Below are 10,395 nucleotides of genomic sequence, written 5' to 3'. Positions count from 1 at the left end.
TCGCTAAATTGTTTACTATGCTACTGTGACAGTCTTGCTTGGGCTGTCTTCTTACTGTACACTGTACAATGGAGACAAACAGCGCGTGTAAATAGTTGCTGGTTCACAAAGAAAATGACCACCTCCACAGCAATGCTTCGTTAACTCTGCTCTGTTTTATTTAAAACAGTTTTATATATATATTTTTATATGCCAATGAATTCTTTTTAACTTTGTGATCGTATAGTGTAAATTTTAACAGTCAGAATATGAAAAACATAACACACTTTGAATTTTACATGACAAATTAATGAATCACAATTCTCAATGTACAATCACTGAGTGTAACAGAGCAATACAATTCAACTCAATTTAACATCCATCGTAACCATATGTGGTTTGCCTAGATTGTGTGTCCTAGATTGTGTGTGCCTAAAACGTGTGTGGTTCTGCGGGCCTGCAGCTGGATATTATTGGCCTCATTTTGGATGTTTTTTATGAACTGGACCCCATGACAAACTAATTAAATAGCCCTGCAGTATGCATTCATAACATGAGATTATAATGTCAACAGATATTAGGAAAGAGGTCAATAAAAATGGATGCGTTGATGAAGCAGAACTGGAGTCTTCAATGGCAAAAACTGTGCTAATGTTAATGAAACTGCATGAATATGTTTTTAAGTCCGAACACAAATGACCACATCAGTCTTGCTTTCGTAGCTTTTTTCCTAAGAACAAAATTACATCATCATTACTTACATATGCAAAACAACGGCTGGTCAAATAAACAGCACAATCAATTACATGTGCACGAATAACACTATAAGCTGACGTTTGTAGAAACACACTCAATTTACAGAACATATGAGCTAAACTCTTTATGTTTCAGATCTTTACAGTCTAAAATGTCAAGTTGTGGTCCAATTACACAAGCACAGACACTCTATATGTGCTTTCTCGCGTGTTTCTGAAAAAGTAATCTCCCAGCATTTACATCTGCATTTGCATTGATGATTTTGGGGAATGCTTTCTAAGCAAATGCCCTGGGACAAATAATTGGTCTGAGTTTTGTTTGAAAGGTACAAACTGTCCATTTATTCAGCCGGACAAAGTGTAGATATGATTTAGAGTATCGTGTGCATTTATTCAACAGTGTGTCAAAGCCAAGCAGGAACTGCTCTGTAAAAATTCTTGCTGCCTAAAATGTTTGTTTTAGCTGAATCCAAGCAAGTTAAAGTCATCTCGACTCTAAAATCAATTTAAAATAACCCAAGCTCATTCTGAAAACGCAGTCCCACGGACGTTTCTGGAGACAGCGGAATACGTCCTGGGGGGTACGTATTCGGGGCGGTGTGACTCTGTTCCCTTTCACGCTTGCCTTACCTCCTTGTGGAGGGATTCCCGGCTGCAACCCGTTTGTCCACTCAGCTCACGTGTAACGTCGGCAGGCTCGAGATGCGGAGAGGAGTCGACCACGGCGACCGGTTTCGAGTCCGGGGAAGAGCAGTTCCAGCAATCAGGTAAGACGAAAACAGAATCCCAAAAATTAAGTGAACGAGTTTCGTGACAGGGTGAGAACGTGGCGAAATCCGAAAACGCGGTAGAGAAAAAAAAAATCAGGGCTTTAATTTTTTTTGGACGGCTTTTGTAAACTGTTGCTCGGGTTTAGGGAAGCGAGCGGGCGGTAAAATGGGTTGGGTTCGGGGAAGGAGGAGGGCGGGTTGGCTGATTGGCCGGTCACGCAGTCAATCATCCGGTCGGTCGGACAGCGGCCTCCGGTGGGTTCACGCAAGAACAGCGCTCGCAAGAGACGTCTGAGGTGCAAAAAAGCGCACTACAGCGGCCTCTCGCGGATTCGCGTAAACAAAAACTGCAGCCGTACGTACCCCTCGGGACGTATTCCGCGGTCTCCAGAAACTTCCGCAGGACTACGTTTCCACAATGAGCCCGGGTTGATTTAAAAATTACATTATATCTAACTAAAAAAAACTTAGTCGAAACCAGATTAACTGATTAATATTCAAGTCATTTTACCCTGCAGCCCAAGAGCGGTGACTGACTGAAGCTAGGCAAGGCTGAGCCTGGTCAGTACCTGGATGGGAGACCACATGAGAAAGCTAGGTTGCTGCTGGAAGTGGTGTTAGTGAGGCCAGCAGGGGGCGCTCAACCTGTGGTCTGTGTGAGTCCTAATGCCCCAGTATAGTGAACGGGACTCTATACTGTCAGTAAGCTCCGTCTTTCGGATGAGACGTTACAAAGAGGTTCTGAGTCTCTGTGGTCAATAACAACCCCATGGTAAAGAGTAGGGGTGTAACCTCAGTGTACTGTCCAAATTCCCCATATCGGCCCTTACCTGTCCCAATCACCCCCATCACCTTCTCTCTACTTCACCTATAGCTGGTGTGTGGTGAAGCACTGGCGCTGTTGTCCTGTGGCTGCCAGAGCATCATCCAAGTGGAGCTGCACACTGGTGTTTGTGTGGAAAGACCCCCCTCATGATTGTGTACACTGTAAAAAAAAAAAAAAAACTAATTTTACAGAAAATATCTAGATTTTTTACAGTAATTTTTTGTAATTTCAAATTATATTCAAAACTGACAAACAATCTCTCTAAATTAACACCCTTGTAGTAAAGAATTCTGGCCCAAATTTGGCATAAAGCTGACACAGCATTCATCCGGCACTGGCGCACAGCATGTGGGCCAAACATGGCCCGGGTTTGGCAGAGGTGGCACCGTCTTTAAGGTAGCACACAAGATTTGGGCCAGATGTGAAACATAGTATTTGGCCCAGCTTTTAAAAAATTGATAAGTGGGCCATGTGAGTTTGGCCAGTCTTGACCCACATTTAAAACACATTAAAATTATTTTTGAGTGAAGAAAAAAATTCTACCAATCAGGTCACTTTGAGAAAAGCATGTCCATAGTGTGCCTAAAGCGCAACGCTTCATGGGTTTATCAATTTCATTGCAATCGTGACACACCAACCTATTTGGCCCAGTTCAGGCCCAGTTATGAGTTATTAACTTGGCCCAGATATGGTCCGTGTTTGGCCCTTGTCTGGAAGCCAGATTTCGTCCAAGCAAAACATGATTGTGTGGGCCAGAGTTGGCCCAGAGAAATTTTGCTATGTGAGCAGTTTGACTTTCATTTTAGGTACTTTCTCATTAAAGACAAATTACTGACATTTTTGTTTTTATACAGGGAAACTACAGTATTATTTATGCAGTATGTTTTATGTTATTTTAAATTATATTTAAAAGTCCTTAAAAATTACAAACTTTATCTGTAAGTTCACAGCCTGACTGTTATTTTATGTACTATATAATTAATGACAATTTACAGCAATTTTCCTGTTTTATAAAATAAAATTGCCATATTATTAACAGTGTTTTTTCTTCTTAATTACGTAAGTATAAAGTAATAAATTGCAATTACTTGCTCTGTAAAAAAAAAAATAATAAAAAAATCGTATAAATAGGTCAAATGACTGGCAGCTATGGCTGCCAAATAAAAACCATAAACTTATGGAATTTTTTTTTTTGTTGAAATAAAGTGCAAAAAATAATAAATCTACAGATACTTTCATTAAAATGTTTACAGAAAAACAAATTTTACAGACTTTTCCTAGATAATCACAATGTATTTTGGGTGTATGGGTCTCCACTTTTGTCATGGCCTCTTTTTTTTTAACAGGCATATCCCTCAAGTTTTTATAAACAAAAACTTTCCTCCTTTCCCACTGCTGTTGCAATTTCTAACCAAGAATTATTGGTCATCTGATTATCGATTTGATCACGGATGGACAGATCATAACGATGTGTGTACAGTCGTGCTGTTTCAGACAAAATCTCTTCAAAGGGATTCATACCTAACTCAAGTCAAACACGACGCTGCGTGAACTGTTTGCTCGAGTCACAAAATATTTTGTGCGCTCTGCCAGCCGAAATCATGTCACGCACACCCAAAGCGAACCACCACAAACTCTGCAATGACGTCACATTTGCCGTGCGCACTCAAGTGAACTAGCGCCGTGGTTCCCAACCTTTTTCCACATAAAATGATATAATCGCTCATTAACATTAAAACTGCTACGTTTTTTTTTTTTTTTAATATGAGTTAATATGATGCGACCCCCCCCCCCCACAAAGCTCACTGAGGCCCCTTTGTGGGCCGCGACCCCCCTGTTGGCAACCGCTGAACTAGCGGATACGTCGAGTATGAACCAGATGCTGATTGAGTTGATAGAGTTGTGTTCATAGGTACACCCCATATCGCATACTTATACACTATTCTACCCCATTTTTTATTGTTGGCCTCTGGAACCAAGGTTATTATAGTTAACAAAAAAACGAAAACTACAAAAAACTGGAAACTAATACAAAGTAGTAAATCTGCCTCTAAAACTAATACAAACTATCTGAATTTAAAAACAAAAAGTCAAAATGAAATAGAAACTAAAACTAATGAAAAATTCAAAACTATTATAACCTTGTCTGGAACAAGGTTTAGAAGCATTAAATGCTCTTCCAACAGATAAAATATGAGGCTTTGCAACTTTATATTTTATTCATTCATTTTCTTTTCAGCTTGGTCCCTTTATTAATCAGGGGTCACCACAACAGAATGAACTGACAACTTTTCCAGCATATGTTTTGCACAGTGGATCGCCTTCCAGCTGCAACCGATCTCTGGGAAACACCCATACACTTCATCAGTTCCCCTATAGCGCATGTGTTTGGACTGTGGGGGAAACCGGAGCACCCGGAGGAAACCCACCCCTACATAGGGAGAACATGCAAACTCCACACAGAAATGCCAACTGACCCAGCAGGAACTCGAACCAGTGACCTTTTTGCTGTGAGGCGATCGTGCTACCCACTGTGCCACCGTGACGCCCGTACCTTACATTTTAGCAAACATTAGGGTTTCATTTGGGACGACACTACATTTATATACTATGCTGTTGAGTGTGTAAGTGCATAGTGGATAAGAGCATAGTGTAAAGCAGGGGTGGCCAACCCTGTTCCTGGAGAGCCACCTTCCTGCAGATTTTTGTTCCAACCCATATCAAACACACCTGCCTGTAATTATCATGTGGTGTTCAGGTCCTAATTAATTGGTTCAGGTGTGTTTGATATGGGTAGCAACTGAAATCTGCAGGAAGGTGGCTCTCCAGGAACAGGGTTGGCCACCCCTGGTGTATAGTGTGCCATCTGGGATGCAGCTCATGCGTTTTGAAGTATGCAGCGCAATCGATGCGATCCAAGACCTGTGGAGAAATGATGCCAAGGTATCCATAGTCCTGGACCAGGCCGTATCCCGAGCTGATGCTGTGGTGTTATGGAGGAAGGGAGTTTATGAGACTGATTCCTGATAGACCACAGTGACAAGCGAGTCCCTGCATTGATCCTGAAGGGCCAGCCTGAACCCTTGCCGATGACCTCCTCACACCTGCAGCTTCTCCACGATGGACGTCCAGCGTTCTCCAGCACCTAGACTCCAGCTCTGCACAAGACGTTTGGCCAGAGGAGAAATTTGGTTTCTCTCGAGGTTTCTTTCCCTTTACTTTGGTCAATTAGTGAAGTTTGTTCCTCCATTGTCGCCCCCGGCTTGCTCTGATCAGGAGTTGTAGAGCTGCGCATTGATGGATTTGCTCTTCAGTGTTTGGACTATCAGCAGTGAAGGTTAAACCACACTGAACTGAACTAAGCTAATCTTCAACTCTGAAATCTGGACTTTAATTCAATTCAATTCAATTCAATTCAGCTTTATTTGTATAGCGCTTTTACAATGTAGATTGTGTCAAAGCAGCTTCACATAAATGGTCATAGTAACTGGATCAGGGTAGTTCAGTTTTTAGTGTTTAAGTTCAGTTCAGTTTAGCTCAGTTCAGTGTGGTTTGAAGTCATTACTGAGAGTCCAAACACTAATGAGCAAATTCATCAATGAGTAGCTTTTCAGATCCTGAACCATGCAAGCCAGTGGCGACAGCGGCTTCAGCGGCTTTCTCTAGCCCTTTACTGGAACTATGTGAAGCTGCTTTGACACATACATTGTCAAAGTGCAAGAGAAATAAAGATGAACTGAACTGAATTGTTTTTGTACTTGCGTCTAGAAACAGATCTTGTCATGTAATGTCTGAGAATCTTTTCTGGATCTCTCATGCAGAAAACAACAAATAAAAGCTCATGATCTTCTGTAGGACGGGAAAGAAAAGAGACTTAAAATTGTAGGTGCAACATTCATGAGACGGGACACAAAAAGACAAATTGGTCTTTCTTTTGGAGCTTGGCACCCTCGGTCTGGCATTTCACGGAAATTCCCTTTGGCGTTTCACTGAAAACAAAAGAATGATAGTCATACATGTTAGAAATGAGATCAGACACCAAGTTAAAATGTGATGCCATTAAATACAAACCAGAGTGACGTTCGAGAAGATCCGGTAAATCCAGTTTTGTGGATTTTTTTATCTCATGTAATGTAATGTAATTTAAGAGTTTCATGAAACCCAGTCAACAAGATATTTATACCTTTAGGTGAAAATCTCAGACAAAGGTAGAAATGCGACCACAAAACCAGTCATAAGTGTCAACTTTTGGTCAATTGTCAAGTATTTTGGCAAAAAAAAATTTGATTTATGTTTAATCTGAAAACTGAATAGTTCTCTCCGTGTTGGCGTGGGTTTCCTCTGGGTGCTCGGGTTTCCCACACAGTCCAAACACATGCTGGTCAATCGAATAAACTAAATGTGAGTGTGTGCAAGAGTGTGTGGGTGTTTTTAGTGTTAGGTTGCGATCCGCTAACTAAAACGTGCTGGATAAGTTGGCGGTTCATTCTGCTGTGGTGACCTCTGATTAATAAAGGGACTACGCTGAAATTGAATGAATGAAAACTAAATAAATGATTGTTTGTTTGGACACTATTTGGCAGAGTTAATCTGAAATTTGACTGTTTAAAAAATGGAAACACAGAGGAAAACCTCTAAATCAGGGGTGTCAAACTCGATTCCTGGAGGGCCGAAGCCCTGCACAGTTTAGTTCCAACCCTGCTCCAACACACTTACCTGTAGGTTTCAAACAAGCCTGAATGACTCAATTAGTTTGATCAGGTGTGTTTAATTAGTGTTGGAACTAAACTGTGCAGAGCTGCGGCCCTCCAGGAACTGAGTTTGACACCTGTGTTCTAAATGAAGCACTTACATAGCAGTGCATCTTACTAGAGATGTTCTGATATTTATCAGCCAACATTCGCTTAATTTAAAGCTATCGCCAATAATATGAAAAAGCCTGATGCAGATGGTTTATTCATCAGAAATGTCTTTTCAATAATCAGTTTTTCTTAGGGCAAAATCTCTACAAATGAGAAAAAAATAAATATAATTTGTGCAAAATAATAAAAATAAAAAAGTCTAAGATGTACAAAATGTCAAATACAGTTGGTTTGCCGTAAACATTTCTAAAATAAACGACAATAAAAGATAGCAACAACACTATTTTCCTGGAGAAGCTAAACATATGCTTTACTAATTGAATATGTTATAGTTTGTGTTTAAATAAAAGTATAATCAATGAGAAATTTTCAATTGGAAAAATTACATTTGACTGTTGGTGTCATTACCTCTCATAGAATATTCAGAATATTACTGCATTCAGTATATTTATGCATGCAGTACAGACTTCATTTAATGCATAAAAAAAGTAAGAACTGTATGCAAATGACCAAAATTGTTATATAGGAGTAAAAGTGTGTATGTTTTATGCCAAAAACCATTATAATTTTTATTAAAGATAATATTGCATGAAGATATTTAGTAAAATCATACTGTGAATAAGTCAAAAGTCAATCTTTGATTAGTCATTTGTAGGCATGTGCTAATACTGTGGGTATTTTTATTTATTTTTTGCTGATCCCGAAATTATGTTATTACACTAAGAATACAGGTGAAACCAGACGTTTACACACTCTAATAAAAGAACATAACCATTTTTTTTAAATGTCTGCTGGTAAATCATACTAAACGTTTACCATTTTAGATCCGCTAGGATTACCTAAATCATTCACATTTGCTAAATGCCAGAACAATGAGATTTTTTTTTAAAATTAATTTCTAGACAGTCAAAAGTTTACACACATTTCCTTGGTATTTTCTTTAGCTTTGCTTTTAAACTGTATAACTTTGGTCAAATGTTTTGGATCTTCTTCCACAAGCTACTCACAATAGTTTGCAGGAGTTTTGGCCCATTTCTCCTGACAGAATTGCTGTAACTGAGTCAGATTTGTAGGCTGTCTTGCTCAAACAAGCTTTTTCAACTCTGCCCATAAATGTTCTATAGGATTGAGATCAGGGCTTTGTGATGGCCACTCCAAAACAATCCCTCTGTTGTCCTTAAAGCACATGTGAACTAATTTGGCAGTATGCTTAGGGTCATGGTCTGTTTGGAAGACCCATTTGTGGCCAAGTTTTAATGTCTTGGCTGATGTCTTGAGATGCTGCTTCAGTATTTCTACATAATGTTCTTTCTTTATGATGCCATCTATTCAATTCAATTCAATTCAGCTTTATTTGTATAGCGCTTTTACAATGTAGATTGTGTCAAAGCAGCTTCACATAAATGGTCATAGTAACTGGAACAGTGTAGTTCAGTTTTTAGTGTTTAAGTTCAGTTCAGTTTAGCTCAGTTCAGTGTGGTTTAAAATCATTACTGAGAGTTCAAACACTGAAGAGCAAATTCATCCATGCGTAGCTCTACCAATCCTGAACCATGCGAGGCAGTGGCGACAGCGGAGAGGGAAAAAAAACTTCACCTGATAGGAGTGAAGAAAAAAACACCTTGAGAGAACCAGACTCAGTTGGGCACGACCATTTTAATTTCTCTGCTGGCCAAAAGTCTTGTGCAGAGCTTCAATCACCGCGGTGGAGGCTGGAAGCTGGCCTCAGCGTAGACTCGTCTGTCAACTAAACATCATTAAACATCAACTAAACATCACTGAACATCAACTGAACATCATTGAACATCAACTAAACATCATTGAACATCAATTAAACATCATTGAACATCAACTAAACATCATTGAACATCAACTAAACATCATTGAACATCAACTAAACATCATTGAACATCAACTAAACATCATTGAACATCAACTGAACATCATTGAACATCAACTGAACATCATTGAACATCAACTGAACATCATTGGACATCAACTAAATATACTTGGACATCAACTAAATATCATTGAACATCAACTGAACATCATTGAACATCAACTAAACATCATTGAACATCAACTGAACATCATTGAACATCAACTAAACATCATTGAACATCAACTGAACATCATTGGACATCAACTGAACATCATTGGACATCAACTAAATATAATTGGACATCAACTAAATATCATTGAACGTCAACTGAACATCATTGAACATCAACTGAACATCATTGGACATCAACTGAACATCATTGGACATCAACTAAATATAATTGGACATCAACTAAATATCATTGAACGTCAACTGAACATCATTGAACATCAACTAAACATCATTGAACATCAACTAAACATCATTGAACATCAACTGAACATCATTGAACATCAACTGAACATCATTGGACATCAACTAAATATAATTGGACATCAACTAAATATCATTGAACGTCAACACAACTACTAAGTAGGTACGAGGATGGGGGGGGATTTGTGGGAATATAGTGGGGAACTGGGGAGGGAGGGGCTTGTCGCGCATGAGATTGAGGACTGTGGGGGCGTTAGGGCGTTCAATTGCCGCCCTCACTATTCTGCTATTACGTTGCCTCTATAGACGCGCCAGTCCTGTCACCGCCCCATACTTCACAATTGGGATGATGTTCCTAGACTTGTAAGCTTTCCCCTTTGTCCTCCAAATATAACACTGGTCATTATGGCCAAACAGTTCAATCTTAGCTCCATCAAAGCACAGGACATGTCTCCAAACATCAGTCTTACTCCCAGTGTCATTTAGCAAGTGGTAATCTGGCTTTGTGTTGATTCTGGCTTGTTGATTTTCTCATGTCACACGAGGAAGCAGCGTGTTTAAGCTTTTCCTTCAATCCTATTCTACAGTTGTTCCTCCAGTTAACTCAAATGTTGTCAATTAGCCAATCAGAAACTTCCAAAACCTTGACACCAGAGGCAGAATAGTCTTACTGTATGTAAACTTGACTTTCAAGAAGAGTTATAACAATTTCTCAAACAATATCCTAGAAGAGGAAAAGTTTATTCACATTAACATCTGACTTTTTAAAAAAATGGTCATGTGCCTTTTTATACAGTGTATGTAAACAACTATATCTGTCACCGACTCAGTCCCAGTCATTCCCCTCGCTGGCCAGCAGTGGTCACCATCATCGGACTTCTAACATTAC

The sequence above is a fragment of the Danio rerio genome, chromosome 7 (assembly GCF_049306965.1).
Source record: "Danio rerio strain Tuebingen ecotype United States chromosome 7, GRCz12tu, whole genome shotgun sequence".
In the NCBI taxonomy this organism is placed as follows: domain Eukaryota; kingdom Metazoa; phylum Chordata; class Actinopteri; order Cypriniformes; family Danionidae; genus Danio; species Danio rerio.
This window is presented reverse-complemented; position numbering follows the sequence as displayed.